Consider the following 17,434-nt stretch of genomic DNA (forward strand, 5'->3'; position numbering starts at 1 on the left):
AAGGAAGTCAATTTTTTTTTTTTTTTTTTTTTTTGCCCCACACCGAGCTAGTTTGGGCCCCTGTCGTGATGTATTTTCTCTACACTGTTTCTTAAGCTTGTCCCCTTTTATGTTCTTGCTTCTCCGAGCTCCCCAGGAGGGCTAGAAAGGTGCGGTGGGCCTGCAGCCTTTCTCCTCGGAGCTGTCGGGTTTGTTCTTTCTGTGCTCTGCGGTTGGCTCTTGCTCAGTTGCCGGAATGGGCTGAAAAAGCCCATTTGAGGCTGAGAAGCCAGGAGAAAGCTCCTGCCCCTTCTATTTTGGTGCCTCTGCTGCTGCCACTTCAGGTCACATAGCTGTAGTGAAAACATAGTTGCTGATACACAACAAGATGACCTCCTGGCTGTGATTCATGGTGAGTCAAGCCAAACAGGTTTTTTTTCCTCATGATAAACTTATATATAAAGTTCAAGACACAACAGAAACAGATACAAATTAAATTGTTTTGATGCTTTGACACATGGCTATAGAACGAGGAAGAAATGTGTATATTCATTCAACAAATATTATCCATCCCAACTCATGTAAGCCATCGTCTTCTCTTGGTATTAATTATTGCAAACCATTTCAGATGTGAACATTTTCCAAAATTGGGATTTGGGCATTTCTTTTTCTTCATTTTTATTTATTATTAGGCTGTTGGTCTGTTTACAGACCCAAGTTTGAAGTTTTATAGTTAGAGTCCACATTGTTTGGGAGCGTTTTGAGCAAGTTAAGCCAACAATGGACTGTGTGTTTTTGGAATTTATTTCAGAAGAAGTCAGTGCCTACCAAAAATTTTTATCAATTTTTCAACCACAAGTCAGTAAAATATAACAATGGTATGTGTTACAGCAGTTGTAGACATGTATACATTGTATTCTGACTCACCACTGGTGGTATCTTTTGGTACAGAGGACAGTAACTTTTGAACTCAGCCAAATTTCTGTTTATTTTTGGTTCAAATAATTAATCTGTGGATTTTGGTTATTCTTTGTACCATTTAAGGGTCATTTCAACATAAAATATACAGTTAACAGCATTTATTTAATGTTAATATTTTGTCTTTTGAAGATCATGCAGTTACACTTTGTTTCATACAAATAATCCTAATTTTGAAGCCTTGTATACTTATTCATGATGATATAATGTTGGTTCATGATTGGATCAGACAACATGCATTTTCCAAGGAAGTTTTCAAATTCCATTTCCTTCTTTCCTAGCTCATAGAATTTTTCACATGACTTTCCACATACAATAAATAGCTTTTAGATACTGTGGAATTTATCAATAGCAAGTGGATATTCAAAGAAATAAGGACACCATTTTTAAATACCATGCTTGCATATTGTTGTCAACCACCATGCTGATCCAGTGTGTTTGATTTATGTTATAATATGACATATGTCCACATATTTTAAGTAGTTATTGGTTATTATAACAACTGTATAATGTAAAAATGATGTAAAACCTATGACAGGTTGATATTTTGGAGAAGCAGTTGGGGATTATATAATACCACCTACATACATGTCCATTTTTTGCTTCTTTTTCCCATTATCAGGCAAATTGACTTAAATCACATTAATCACACATTCAGACCGTTGAGGTGTTTATTTTGATTGATTCTCCTTTTTTATCCTTCTTTCTGTACCTTCTTCATAAGTAGTTCTAGGTCAGATTTGCTCTCTGCCCTGTGAACAGTTGTTATAAAGCCCTCTGATATCTTCAGTACCCAGATTCTTATTTAACTCTTGTCTGTTCCATCAAGTAAAAATGTATATTAACTTTTCACCTTTCTTTTTTAAGTGTATTTAAATAACACTGTCAGATAACGTTCAGGTCAATGGGTTGTAATTTTCCTGTATCTAAAGTGGCAGGCCTTGGAACTTGTAGAACTTCAGAGAAGTCTATAGTAGTGTGGAAGAAGTCTAGAAGCAGGGAAACAGCTTCTAGGGCAGTGTATCAGAATCACTTGTAGGATATTTTCAGATTGTTGCCACTGCTGTAAAGCAAGTGAGATTGAATCCCCTGGATGGGTTCGGTTGGAAAGAGGGTTGAGAATCATCAATGTTTTTGTCTGTTCTCCTCATTTGAAGTCCTTGAGTGGAGAAGTGCTTTGCCCAAGATTAATGTCATAAACGATAATGGCATATTTGAGAGTAAAGTTCACAATTTCACATTTCTTCACTACAAAAAGAATAAAATGGTTGGATTAAAATTGTATGTATACAGAAAGCATGTATGTATCAGTGCTTAAAATGTATTTCTATACTAGCATATGCTAAGTGATTTAATGCTTTAATTTAGACATCCTGTGCCAGTTTTGCATTTCAGCTCATAAATTTACACACCCATGCCCTATTTTTAGACACAGTGAAAGATGTTATTGCAGTCACCTAAATCACTAAAGGGAAAAAAAAACTGAACAAAATATGAGGAAAGAAATTTAAAAACATGTCTAAAAAAGAGGAGCTTTTCAGCTGAGCATCTATTGTTTTTTAGAATTAATTTCTAAGGTTTTTTTTCTCAGTGCTATTTTCAATCGTTGATATGCTTTGTTTTGGGAATCATTTTTAAACTTACAAATATTACATCACAATACTGAATGCTTTGAAAACTGGAAGAAAAATGAAAATCATAATATAGTTATCTGCATCTTGGTTTTTTTCCATCAGATTTATTTTACTCTATAAAGAATTTGAGGTAATGATCATCCTACTAGCATGATATGATAAGCTTGTGCCTTTTTTGGTCTGTCTTTTGAAAAGTGAAACAAAAGACTTTTGTTTTACAAATATAGCAACACAGATAATTCCTTAGTGTATAGTACTGTCCCCAAAATGGAACAGTTCTTTTTTTATAATCTAATCTGAAGTACATATATGAACAGACATTAAAATACAATTTTACAAATATTTCGAGTTGCTGAATTTTTTATTTGCAGAGTTCTACATTAAACGGCTGGTGTCAGTCTAGGAAAACAGGATATTGAAAAAACCATCCTATGTTTTTTCTAGGGGAAGAAAGTCCAGTTTTTATACTGGCTCTGTGGCTCCTATATTCACTTTCTTATCCATACAAGTATGCTGCTGCTGATGACCATCAGCATGTGTCTGGTGCTTACTCTGTGCATGACATTCTTCTAAGTTCTTGATATATATTAATTGGTTTAATCTGTAGTAGTCCCAAGAGGTAGAAACAGTATTACCCTCATTTTGTAGATGATGAAACTGAGGCAGAGACATCGAGTAGTTTACTCAGGGTCACATATCTAATATGTGGCAATGTTGGAATTCTTAACCAGATAGTTGTCTCTAGAGAACACTTTAGTACATACAACGTATTCATATGGACTCATCTATATTTATTGTATTTAAAATGAAAAATGTGTAGAGTCACATGAGTTTATGGATGTAAGTACTTTGCAAACTATAATGTCAGAACAAGTGTAAAGTAGTGTTGCAGTTAAGACGTGGGCATATTTAATCATTCTCACAGATGTGTTGTTCACTGTGTTGATTGTGCCTTGTCATCTCTGATCCAGAGCGATTACTGGATCCTTTAACATTGTAAATGAGTAATATTACTTTGTTCATCATTGTAAATTTGTCTTCTCCAAAAGAACTTAGAAAAATTAGTTGTAGTTCATAACTGTTCTGTCAGAAGTATCATTTCATTGCAGAAATTTCATTTTGAGATAATTGTTTACAACTCCATATAATAGTTTGGTTCTTGTAGTGGTTTTGAATAGTAATCTGTTCAAATTACAATGTTAAATCCAAGAATCTAGTTCTTTCAGGAAAGGATTTAACTTAAAAGAAAAAAGGAACACAGTATTTTTACTTTTTATTAGATAAATGGTTTGTCTTGAGATGAGAAGGAGAAAGTGTTCTTTCTCTAATAAGCCATCATGTAAATTTTTCTGCTTTTAAATCTTTGTAATTAAGCTGTCTTTCTTTTGCCTTTGTATGTACTTTGATTTCTTCATCACAAAAAGTGTAGAAAGACGAGATAACATATTACAGCTTAAAAGTTCCGAGATTCCTCTGTGGAAATAAATAGCATAGAACTAAATAAGATTGTTTTAGGCCTATTTTAGGAGCCCAGGCACATGTGAAAACCAAAAGCATGTGGGTTTGCTCCTGGTAAAGCAGAGTAGCATCCTTACTGCCTAAGTTCCCTAAAATACAAACAGGAAGCCTGCGGGCCCTTTATTTTCATTTAATGAATACTACTGATTAAAATAATATATTTAAAACTTAGTTAGCAGTCTGAGTTAATGGCTGTCTACTAACATGTTAGCCCCTCCCCCTTTATAAAATAGTGGATGAATTGATGTTGTAATAGAGACAGGTATAAAGATAATTGTCCTCTCTCCTCTCCCTCAGGTGAAATGCAAGAATGAATTATAATAACTATATAATATGACCCAGATTTGCAACTTCGGGATTGGAAGGATTCTTAGGCTACCTTAAAACGTGCATCTGCAGGAAGGCCAAGACAGGTTCTATTTCTGAACTGTCCTGATCTAAAGGGCTTCTGAGAAGCTGAGGGTTTTCTGCATTCAGTTTGGTTCTGGAATGGATCCATGAGGGTTCAGTTTCACACATTAGACAGCAGTAAGAGGCAGCATGTTCAGGAGTTGTCCTGAGTGTGGGGAGGAAGCTGCCATCTAGACGCATAGTCCTGTGCTGCCCACCACACCACCATGCTCCGCAACCTCCTACCTTGCCTTCGATGTTTTACCCACGGATTTCTATTCCTCTGCTCCTGTTTGTGTGGTGCATTTCCTTCAGTGACATAACATTGCTTATTTAGATTCTTAGGCTCCTTTCAGACTTAAGAAAGCCTCTCCAAAGGAGGTGAGCTGGGGAGTTGTCACCTGAAACTCCCTGGAGTAATAATCTGTTTGTTCTCACTCCAAGTGGCTATCTCCACCTGTGAGCAGAGTTTGGGAGTAGTAAAGCTGGACCTCTGTGGAGGGAACTGTGCATGTGTGTGTACTAAGTCATGATGTCAGATCTTTTTTGTTGTTATATATTGCTGTAAGGAAAGCTTGAAAATCACCATTGCATAGTATAGGATCCTTATATAAAATTAATGTTGCCGGGCTGGGGTTGTAGCTCAGTGGTAGAGTGCTTGTCTAGCATGTGTGAAGCATTGGGTTCCATCCTCAGCACCATATACAAAAATAAATAAATAAATGGTATTGTGTCCATCTACAACTAAAAATAGTAAAAAAAAAAAAAAAAAAAAAAAAGTTGCCAAAAATAATGCCAGCTTATGTATGTATACATATTTACATATATGTGAATTATAGACAGAAAGCAAATTAATAAATAGGCATACAAACATACATGTGGATATATACATATAATTAAAAATATTCTAATTTTGGAGACATTTCCATTTGATACAGATTGTCAGTACTCATTGTCTTCTACTAGAGGTAGCATTTTATTTTATATTTTTTGGTTCTGGGGATTGAACCCAGGAGCTGATGAATGCTAGGCAAGTGCTCTGTCACTGAAGTGCATCTCCAGCCCCTTTTATTTTATTTTCAGGCAGGGTCTCACTAAGTTGCCCAGGCTAACTTCGAGCCTGCAGTCTTGTCTCTGTCTCCCAAGTAGCTGGAAATACAGCTGGGTGTGCCACTGTGCCTGGTTACAAGTAGCAGTATTTTATAGTTACAGATGTCCAACCACAGAATTCAAAAATAACACTAGGTAATACTAAGATTACTTTTTATGCACACATAAGTGCTTACTGTATTCCATTTGTTAGGAATATATACAGTATTTAATTACAAATATTTGGCAGGTATTGGCAGGTATGTTAATGTTTTATGTACATTTTAAGAAATTGGCACCTAAGTTTTGTTTGTTTTCGCTGAAACACCATGTCTTGGTTAACCATAAAATAAATAATAAGTTTGGATAATGTAGCATTCAGAATGCTGTATGTAACATATTCACTTATGTGTCAGAATTCTATTACCCATGTTTTTTAAAGAATTTTTTTTTCACAATACCTTTGTTTTATTTATTTATTTTTATGTGGTGATGAGGATCAAACCCAGGGCCACATACAGGCTAGGCAAGTGCTCTACCACAGAGCCCCAGCCCAGTCCCTATTATCCATTTTTTAAAAGGTGTATGTAATTTCCTATCATGTTTTACTTGCCTCTCAGAATGTCTGAATACAAATACTATCCTCAAGGCTTATGAAATAGCTTCATTTCTTACCTTTTGTAAGATAATAAGCCTCCTGGGAAAGATGAAAAGAATTTTTTTTCATTCCTTCACTCTTCACTCTTTTGTTTCTCTTGCACGAGGTTAAAGTGTGCAAATGGCCTTAATTCAATACTGAGCATGGTTGAGGATGATGTGCTCTAGTTATCACAGTCTTAAGCTGAGTGTCAGTCAGCTTCTAGGTAGGAAGAAAACTGCAGTGAAAGTCAGATGGTTTGAACCTTTGTCCTGGCTTTAGCTTTGTTTGCTTGGCCAAGTCTTTATTCTCATCTGTAAATTCAGTGAGTTGGACTTGATAGTTTTGGTGGTCCCATCTGTGGATGTGTGTAATGTGAAAGCATGTATGTATGTATGTATGTATCTACCTAACTATATATATGTACATGTATATTCTTTTACTCTATATAATTCTTTTCTTTAGTACTGGGATTGAACCCAGGGCCTTGCGTGTGCTAGGCAAGAGCTGTACTGCTGAGCTACATTCCCAGCCCACCAGTATAATTTTAAGCAAACCCAAATAGTGTTTCATGCTGTTTTTGTTCAGCAAACATATAAACTTTGAGCATTGGCACTGTGCTCCATAGCTATATGAGACTTGAGTTAAAATTCTTTTGAGATGTCAGAATTGAAAAAAAATATGGGCAGATTAATGTATGATATAATGTTAATAAGTCTTACTCTTTGATTAAAAAGCAGTTGCTTATGATGCAAATAATATGTATTTCTATTATGTATTGGTAACATAACATACCATCTTATTCCATTTAGTTTCCATCTGTTTCACAGGTGTCTTTTGTCCTTTAAAAATTATTTAATCAACATATTTTAACAATTGCCTTATACAGCTCCCTTATATGTAATAGATTTATAAGATTCAAGTTAGTACATTTACAGAGCACCTTCTGATAGAAGGTGTATCCTAAATGCATTAAGGAATTTTATAGAAAGGTGAGTTATAAAGCCATTATCTAAAAAGTTTTGAATTAATAAGGGTAAGAAGAGTACTATAACCAATAGATGGACTTAGGAGAGTACCATAAGGAAAGTACAACATATTTGCACAGGAAGGAAGTCAAAGGTGGGAAAGGCCAAATTACTTGGAGGATATCTATGGAAAAGGTGAAATTGGGTATAGGTTTAGAAGAATGAGTAATGTTCTAAAAGATTTAGGGAAGCCAGGTTTGTAGAGAAAGAGAAATGGAGACATTAGAAATTTGTGTGGCTTATTTGGAAAGGAACAGATCGTCTTGCTCTTGGGAAGCATTCAGGAAATAGTAAACCATATGTTTTGTATTGTGGAGGACCTTGAAGACCCATGCTGAGAAATATATATGCAGAAGGTTGGGAAAGCAATTGAAGGATTTTCAGTAAGAAAGTACCTTTTTGGGCACTAAGTCACATCCCTAGCCCTATTTTGTATTTTATTTAGAGACAGGGGCTCACTGAGTTGCTTAGCACCTAGCTGTTGCTGAGGCTGGCTTTGAACTCATAATTCTCCTGTCTCAGAGGCCTCCTGGGCTGCTGGGATTACAGGCATGCCCCACCTTGTGAAGTACCATTCTTAACCATAGTGTGGGGTATGCAACCTAGACCTCGTAGAACTCATTATTGTACATGGTTTATAATTATAATTTTGATGAATGTCATGGAAAGGAAAGCACAAAATACTCTAGGAATATAGCAGGGACACACTGAAGGGGTCAAGGAAACTTTCCTTACAGTGTAATGATGTTTAAAATAAGACGAAGCTGAAGCCAGGTGCTATGGTGCATGCCTGTAATCCCTGTGGCTCGGGAGGCTGAGGCAGGAGGATTGCAAGTTCAAAGCCAGCCTCAGCAATGGTGAGGAACTCATCCACTCAGTGAGACCCTGTTTCTAAATAAAATACAAAATTGGGTTAGGGATGTGGCTTAGTGGTCAAGTGTCCCTTAGTTCAATCCCTGGTAATAAACAAACAAACAAACAAATAAAATAAGACACGAAGATGAGTATGGTGGTGCATGCCTATAATCCCAGCTACTTGTGAGGCTTAGGGAAAAGGATCGATAGTTGGAGTCCAGCCTGAGTAATTTAGCAAGACCCTGTCTGAAAATGAAATAATATTTAGAAATTATAAAAATCTTTTTTTAAAGGGCTAGGGATATTACTCAGTGGTAGAGTGCTTGCCTAGCGTGCATGAAAGAAAAGAAAAGAAAAAGACATGAGGGTGAATTAGGTACAAGGAGAAATAGAATGTATATTGGGAGGAATGTGATTAAGAATCTTCTACCTAAAAAGAAGCCATGTTTAAAATGAGAGGCAAGTTAGCATTTTGTGGAATTGAAAGTTCATTTTGGCTGGTGCAGAGAGCACTAGGGGGAAAAAAGGGTTTTCACATATGAAGTCAGAGAGGAGTCAAATCCTGGAAGGTCTGTTAAGCTTCTTTGAGGATTTATAAGCCTTTAAAGCAAATGGAAGACATTGAAAAGGTTTGACACCGTACCCTAAGATGATTTTGGCAGCAGTGTGTAAGGTAGAGAAATAGGGAGGCCACAGGTCAAGTGAGATCCAAGGCTGGCCTGAGCCAGCCAGGGTGGTGGAGAACTTATGTGAGAAAAATTATAGGGTGTTTATCCTGCTTGGCCCTTTTGATTTGTATACACCTTCTTGGCCCCTCAAGTCTCAACGGTTCACTGTTGTAGACAGTCTCAGTGTCCTTCTGTTTTCCACTCCGGCCCAAATGCTTGAATAGGGTCAACCTGGCTTCTTACCCTGGGATGTCTCTGCTCTGGCTCTTCTGAGTGCTCCTGCTCTTTGGACCTCAGCTGTCTGTAAAACTGCCTTCCAGGATGCTTTCACGGGGAGGGATTGGGACAGAAGGAGAATCTGAATAATTTGGCACTAATTAATGGGAGGGATGTAACAATGGGTGGGACAAGAGAGGAGAATAGAATCAGATGGTGATTCTAAAGTTTTGAGTTTAGGTTCCTGGAATGAATAAATCTGATTTTACTATTCTCATAGTAGATCCATAAAGTAGATTCAGATGCAGCTTTTACTTGGCTTCCTTGGATTTGTCTAAAATAGATTTTTATTTATATAATTTCTCTGATGGAAATATTATATGTGTAGGGTAGTAATTGAGAGTCTTCTATTTGAAAGGAAGGCATGCCTTAAAGTAGAGGCAAAGTAGCATGGTGGGAAATGGAGCCATCATGGCTGTGTAGAGGTAGAGATCACCTGGAAAGTGGCTGTATTGATTGGTAAATAATGTCCCTAATTGTGACCTCAGACTTTTATTCTAAATTGCACTCTGTAGCTAAAATGCAATAAATATTATTCTGATGCGGCAAAATCAGCAGGGTCATTGCTTTCTTCATTTTCTTCCTTTTTTGGTGGAATTTGGCCACATTGTTTTTTTGTTTTGTTTTGTTTTTGAATAAGCCAACTTTGCCAGGGAGATACCTGATTGAAAGAGACAGCAAAGTTGCCAGAACCAGTTTGTTGAAGTGAGTTTGGTACCTACAACTTAATTAATTGGTTGTCCTCAGCATTTAAAGAAAAAAGATTTTTTTGTAGTTGTAGATGGACAGCATGATGCTTTTATATTACTTGTTTGTCTATTTATTTATTTGTTGTGGTGCTAAGGATCGAACTGGTTGCCTTACACATTCTATGCAAGAGCTCTGCCTAGGCCTAACCCCTGTCCACACCATTTTGAAGTCTTCTGGGAAGCATTTACATAGTTTTAAATGAAGATGTACTTTAATTCAAGGGCTTAAAGACACTCTGTGTTTGGAGATATTTCTGGCGATTGTTTGACATCTTTATTGAAATCGTTCTAGTTAACTAGATCAACTCTGTTCAGGAGATCAGAGCCTGAACTGTAAGCCCAGGAAATGTTTATTTACAGACAAACCAAATATAGCTCTTAATCCCTTTAGAGACAACACCAAAAATGCAATCCAGTAAATCACTGCCTTGTTTTACGGGTTTGGAGGTAAAGATGATTATGTCATATTAATTAACTGATGACTGGGCCAGGATTTTTGAAATAATGCTTTCATATGTTTAGGAGTGAGTAATTTAAATGTCGGGCCATAAATCAGCTTCGATACTTGACTGTATGTGATGTCCTTTACACATACCCAGTGTGGTGTATATTATCTCTTTTACAGAGATTTAGAGTTTCTGATTGGTGAAGCTAGAAAACAGCAAAGCACTTTCAGTCTGGTCAGTGTAATTTCTTAGGAACTGTTTATTGCAAAAATAGTGTCATATTAATTCTTATGGAAAATAAGGCAGTTCTTGCTTGTTAGTGTGCATTCTCTACTGTTCCAATTGGACTGTTAACCTTCTGGGAGCCAGGGGGTGAACACAGGCCTCTTCTCTTACATTCCTGTCTTTATTTTCTTTTATTGGTTTGCTTTCTTTGAATTAAGCTGCCTCATCTACTTTTAGATTTTAAGTCCCCTAGAGGCAGGGACTGTGTCTAGCTTGTTTTTATGGAGAACACTCAGCATATTGTGGGGGTGTTATAAACATGCCATCTGTGCCCATTTAAATTCAGTTTCAGGCCTTTCAGTACTTTTCTTTGTGTCTAGCTGGTTACAGAAATCTGAACTAGAATAGAAGTGCTTAGCCACATAAGGCTATATAAATCCTCTAAATATACATTTTTATGGCCTTGTCAGTGTTTTTGTGGTTCTAGTCATGATGTAAGGACACTATCCTATAATCCGCCACTCATTAATATCTTACATTTTTATTTTGAAATTTAGGTACTCCCTGGTATGATTTGGCTGTTAATCATATTGGGTTAGAAAATTGCTTCATTGGCATGGACTCCTTTTCATCTGGGGAATATTTTTGTCAGTTTGATGGTATTTATTGCTTGACCTATATTTAGATATAGCGTTGGTTTGTTTTAAGCTTTCTTTGTCTCAAAGGTAAAGAAAAATCAGCAGTGTGTTTCACTTTTAGATTAAAAGTAACTGGAAATGAAATTGAAACAAAACATATGTATTATACACAAATGTGCATATTCTTTTTATGGCTTTGTAACTAGTCTGATTAATTGAAAGCCATATTTTATATTATGTGAATTCTTTATATCCTTTGTCTACCTTTTTGATATCATCATTGTGTTTTTCATTATGGAAAAATTCATTAAAAAGTTATAATGTGAACTTTTTGTTTCAATATAATAAACACACATAAGGCATATAGCCTGGTAGATTTCATAAGGTGATCACAACTGTGAATTCAAAACTTGGCTCAAGAAATAGCATTCTAAGGGACCAAGGTGCCCGTCTCCTTTCCTAGTTTTATCTTTGCCCTTAAGGTAAATCACTGTTTTGACTAGCATCAGAGATTAGTTTTGCCTGGTTTTGAATTTTACAATTGTGATGTGTACTGTGAAATTTGTCTGTTATTGCATGGAGCTGTAGTTTCTTCATTCTCATTGTGTGAATATGCTATAAGTTATTCTACTGTTGGTGGACATTTGGGTTGTTTTGGTTTGGGAATGTTACACATGATGCTACTAAAGTGAGTATGTATATTCACATTTCTGTACTTGGCAGTAGAACTGTTAGATCACATCGTATTTCTATGTTTAATTATTGGTCATTATCAGCTTTCTTATTCTACGAGCAAAGTTCTAATTGATTTACATATATGCCAACACTTGTAGTTCTTCTTTTTCATTTTATCCATTCTGTTGGGTGTGTAATGGCATAAGATTTGGTTTTAATATGCATATTCTTGATGACTAATTAAGCTGAGACCCTTCTGGGGTGTGTGTGTGTGTGTGTGTGTGTGTGTGTGTGTGTTGTGTGTGTTCCATGTAGATAGCCTTTTTGGTAAATGCCTGTTTAAGCTGTCTTTTTAAAAATAAATCGATCTGTATGAATATTTGTTACATATTCTAGATGCATCTTCTATCAAATATATGTATTGTAAATATTGTCTCCTATTTGGCTTGCCTTTTCACACTTTTAATGTGCCTTTTGATGAACAGATGTTCCTAATTTTAATCAAGTGCAAATTTTCCATTTTCTTTTTTCCTTTATGGTTATTCCTCTTTGTGTACTATTTAAAAATCTCTGCCTCCTCCAAGGTCATGAAGACATTTTATATTTTCCTTTGAAAGCATTAATATTTTACCTTTCATATTTAAATTTAGAATCTATTTATAATTAATTTTTATATATGTTTTGAGATAGGAGGTTAAGGTTAAATTTTTTTTTTCACGAGAATACCTAATTGACCCAGTACTGTCTATTGAAAAAAACCTTTTCTTTCTACTAGAACGACATCACACTGTCACTTTTGCTTCCATATCAGCAGTGCTATTTGTTTATCCAAAACAGGCATGACATCTACCTTGGCTTTGAAGAATGTGTTGTTCATTTCCTTTATGTGCAGCTTTCTGCAATAGAGCATTGCGGAACTCCTGGGAGTCCCCCCTCAGTTGTAGTCTGTGAGAGTCATTGGAGTTGGCAGTTCAAGACATGTATGACAAAAAGCAATAGCCTTGAACACCACTTCTGAGAACTGGCAAGTTTTTAAAAATTTGTTAACTTTTTATATGCCTCTAGTAATCCACCTTTTAACAAATAACGGCATTTATACCATTGTCGAATGGCATCCATGGGAGATTGGTGCCAGAGCCCCTTATAGATACTGAAATCTGCCTGTGCCCAAGTCCTGAATATAAAATGTCATAGTATTTACAAATAACCTATGCACATCTTCCATCTACTTTCAGTCAATGGTAGATTACTTCTATTTCCTAATACAACATACATGCTATGTCAATAATTACTCTGCTGTGTTGTTTAGGGAATGGCGGGAAAGAAAAAGTCTGTGCCTGTTCAGTACAGATGCAGTTTTCTTTCCCCAGTGTTTTTTTCCTGCAGTTGGTTGCCTCTGTTGATATGGATGCTGGCTGTATTTAAAGACAGTACTGAAGTGTGCCACAAGGATAGAAGGTAAACTCTGAGGCAATCCTTGTAACTTTTCAGAATCTACCAGATCTTATAACCTGACTTTTAAAATGTTTCACATATCAGTGTTTATTTTTTATTTAGGTAGTAGTTTGCATCAGGTAAGATATTTTACAGTAGTTCTCCAGTAGATCTGTCTTCTGTCTAGGAGAAACTTTTTTCTCAGGTCTCCCTAGAGTGTCCTAAAGTTTACTGAATATATTCGGAAGGTGATCCTTGAGGCTTAGCACTACTCTTACATGTATTACCTTGGAGGTACAGCTGTTGTAGCTACTTTTAAGCTTCTAAGGGTCTACAGAGGACCTTTTTCCTATGTCAAACTAGATCCTATTAATTTATTGTTTCTACAAATGAGTTAGTTCCTGAATTTCATGCCCCGTTTTAATCATCAGCAAATGTGCCTGCCAATGACTTTGAAGGAGTTTTATTAGCATCATAATCTGATACTATTAAATTAAATTTTTAAAACTTCAGAAGGTTAGAACCAGGGTAAAATTATAAAATCAGAATGATGCCTGTTAGGAAGGATGTGGTGATGGTGGTTTTATTGTGGTGCTGGGGATTGAACCCAAGACCTCACACATGCTAGAGAAGCACTCTGCCACTGAACTACATCCCCAGGGAGGATGTGGAAGTACTTAATGAACTTTTATAATTAGTCCAGCTAGTTAAGTTGAACATGGAAGACATTTAAAAAAAAATCTCCATCCACGTCACAGACCATAGCCCTGTCCATGGCTATGTCACTAAGGACTGGCAGTGGTTAAAAATACTTTTTGAGACTGAATTAGCTCATCACAAACCCTGGAGTCTACTTGGAAGAACAGCCCAAAGCTGTGTCCTGAAAGTAGGTTAACAGCATCCCTAGATAAATAATAAAGATAGAATATTTAGAATTTTGAGGTCTTCTAAACTAGAAACACCCAAAACAATTTTTTGTGTGTGTGTGTGTGTGTGTGTGTGCGTGTTGCTAGGGATGAATTTAGGGCTTTATACATGCTAGGCAAACCATTGAGCTATACCACCAGCCCTCAAAAGATTATGTGGCTTTTGATTCTCTTTTTTTTTTTTTTTTAAGAGAGTGAGATGAGAGAGGGAGAGAGAGAAAGAGAGAATTTTAATATTTATTTTTTAGTTTTCGGCGGACACAACATCTTTGTTTTTTTGTGTGTGTGGTGCTGAAGATCGAACCCGGGCTGCACGCATGCCAGGCAAGCGCGCTACCACTTGAGCCACATCCCCAGCCTGGCTTTGGATTCTTCACTAGAATATATCATACATTCTGTAAATTGAAAACCTTGTTATAATGGCATAATATTTTAATGATGAATGTTTTTTTGATATTCATTTTTAGATATCATTATGTTTCTGTAGTGTTTTTAAAGGACCTGCACTGTTCTTTTAACACTTTTGAAACTTTTTACTATATGCAATCTGCATATCTGTATAAAAGAGTAATTTGTTTTTATTCTCTTGCCAAATCTAATCATTTGTATTTCTGAAAGATTGAGATTTGAGATACTTATGTTCTGCCAATCACATTATTCCTTAAATTTTATTATTTGACCCAAATAATAACAAATACTTACATATAAAAGGTATTGTGCTAATAAATATTATGGAAGAATCCATAAATAAAATGAATTAAAGCTTTTGTTTTAAAAAACATTTTGGTGAAAGAGGAAAGGAAGGGGAAATCAGTATTTATTAAGCATCTATTATGCATGCTAGGTCTAAAGCTAATTGGTTTTACATGTACTTCTTGATACAGTTCTTCATGGTAATCAGTGATGTCCCCATAATACATGAGACTCAGGTTAAGTAAATTGTTCGAAGTCACGCTAAAGCAGCCTTTGAGGGCTGCAGGTGCAGCCTTTGAGGGCTTCAGGTACAGCCCAGTGGTAGAATGATTGCATAGCTTGTGCAAGGTACTAGGTTAAGTCCCCAGCACTGACCAAAAAAAAAAAAAATAAATAATAATAATAATAAAAATTGGCCTTTGAGAAGATAGCCACAGTTAATAAAAATGAATAGATGGAAGGAATGTGTTATTAGGAGAAGGAAAATGATAAAGGACAGAAAACTTAGCCATGTACAGGGCATATCCAAGTTTTTCTCAAATTTTTTGACCTCAGGACCCCTTTATAGTCTTTTTTCTTTCCAGCTTGGATACTGGGAAGGGAACTCAGAGGTGCTGTACCACTGAGCTATATCCTACTCTTTTTTATTTTTCATTTTGAGACAGGCCCTTGCTAAGTTGCCCTGGCTGGATTTGAACTTGAGATCTTCCTGCCTGTCAGGTTCCTGAATAGCTAGGATTACAGGCAAGGGCCACCATTCCCGGCAGGACCCTTTTATATTCTTAAGTATTGAAGACCCCACAAAGCTTTTCTTGGTGTGGACTATATCTGTTGATATTTACCATATGAACAATTAAATACATATTTAGAAATAAGAAATACTTTTAAAATTACAGTAAATATGCTAATATAAATAATTTTTGGCCTTTGTTTATTATCATTATTATTATTATTGTTATTATTTTACAATGCTGGGAATTGAACCCAGGGCCTTGCACATGCTATAAATAACATTATTTTTATTAGTTCCTTTTATATGTACATGACAGTAGAGTGTATTTTGACATATCATACATACATGGAGTATAACTTATAATTAGGTTCCCATTTTTGTGGTTTACATGATGTGGAGTTTCACTAGTCATATATTCATATATGAACATTGTAAAGTTATGTCTAATTTATTCTACTATCTTTCCTATTCCCATCTCCTATCCCATCCCTTCATTCCCCTTTCTCTAATCCAATGAACTTCTACCCTCCCCACCATTATTGTGTGTTAGCATCTGCATATCAGAGAGAACATTCAGTCTTTGTTTTTTGGGAACTGGCTTCATTTCACTTAATAATGACAGTCTCCAGTTCCATCCATTTACCAGCAAATGCCATAATTTTATTCTTATTTGTGGCTGAGTAATATCCCTTCATGCATATATACCACATTTTCTTAATCCATTCATCTGTTGAAGGGCACCTAGGTTGGTTCCATAGCTTTGCTATTGTGAATTGAGCTGCTATAAACATTGATGAGGGCGTGTCACTGTAGTATGTTGATTTTAAATCCTTTGAGTATAGACTTAGAAGTGTGGTAACTGGGTCAAATGATGGTTCCACTGCAAGTTTTCTGAGGAATCTCCATACTGCTTTCCAGAGTGGTTGTACCAATTTGCAGTCCTACCAGCAAATTTCCCCCCACATTCTTGCCAACATTATAAATTACTTTTTAATGAAAAATAATTATATTTTTTAAAACAATTTTTTTTGTTTTATACAATTTTTAAATTTCATTATTGTCAGGCTTACAGATGACAACTGGATTCTAACATCTGCTCATGCATTCATGTTAAATCTCTGGAAAACTCCATTGTGTTCTCCTGAGATATTGATAGTGAAAACAGCAAATAACATCTTAGTGTAATTGTGAGGTTATTTTTGACCTTATAGACTTTTTGAAAGTAATTTAGAAAATTGAAAGGGCTCTTTGGAATATTTTTGAAGGGGAGCATTCAATTGAAAGTATAGGCTTTATAATGGGGCTAAATAATGAAAAGAATTTCATTGGTAGAATTAGATTTTTATTAATCAATGGGTAACAACTGAAATTTTCTAAAACAGAAGAATAAAATTTCAAACAAGCTGTCCCTTTAGAAGATGATTATGCAAGTAATTGAGTATTGGACTGTAATTGATTTTGGTGGCAAGGTAAACATTGTAATGGGTATTAAGGAAGAATATATTGTACTGTACATGTGACTATATATGAAGAACAAGAGAAAGAGAAGGATCAAAACAATGCTAAGATTTTGAGCCTGGTGACAGGGTTGCTATTGTCTCATTAGTTGATATTGGGAATACAGGAAAGAAGCAAGCTTGGGAGAGAAAATAGTTAAGTTTGGAATATGTATAAAATTTTTTTTGTTTTGTTTTGAGGTAGTTTGTAGTATTATAGAAAAATTGCAAAAAGTAACATAGGAAGTTCACATATATCTTTAACCTAACTTCCAATATTTCCAATTTATATAATCATAGTTATTACAATGAGGGAAGTAGATTTGGTATATAATACCAACTACTGTCCTAACTCAGATTTCACATT

At 35.6% G+C, this 17,434-nt stretch overlaps 1 protein-coding gene across 1 annotated transcript in view; it reads left to right on the plus strand.

Moving 5' to 3' along the window:
• The window catches only part of Ube2d1 (ubiquitin conjugating enzyme E2 D1), a 40,254-nt gene that overhangs the window by 9,815 nt on the left and 13,005 nt on the right, over window positions 1–17,434 (plus strand). The window lies entirely within an intron of this gene.

This window comes from Marmota marmota, unplaced genomic scaffold, assembly GCF_001458135.2.
Source record: "Marmota marmota marmota unplaced genomic scaffold, marMar, whole genome shotgun sequence".
Classification (NCBI taxonomy): Eukaryota; Metazoa; Chordata; class Mammalia; order Rodentia; family Sciuridae; genus Marmota; species Marmota marmota.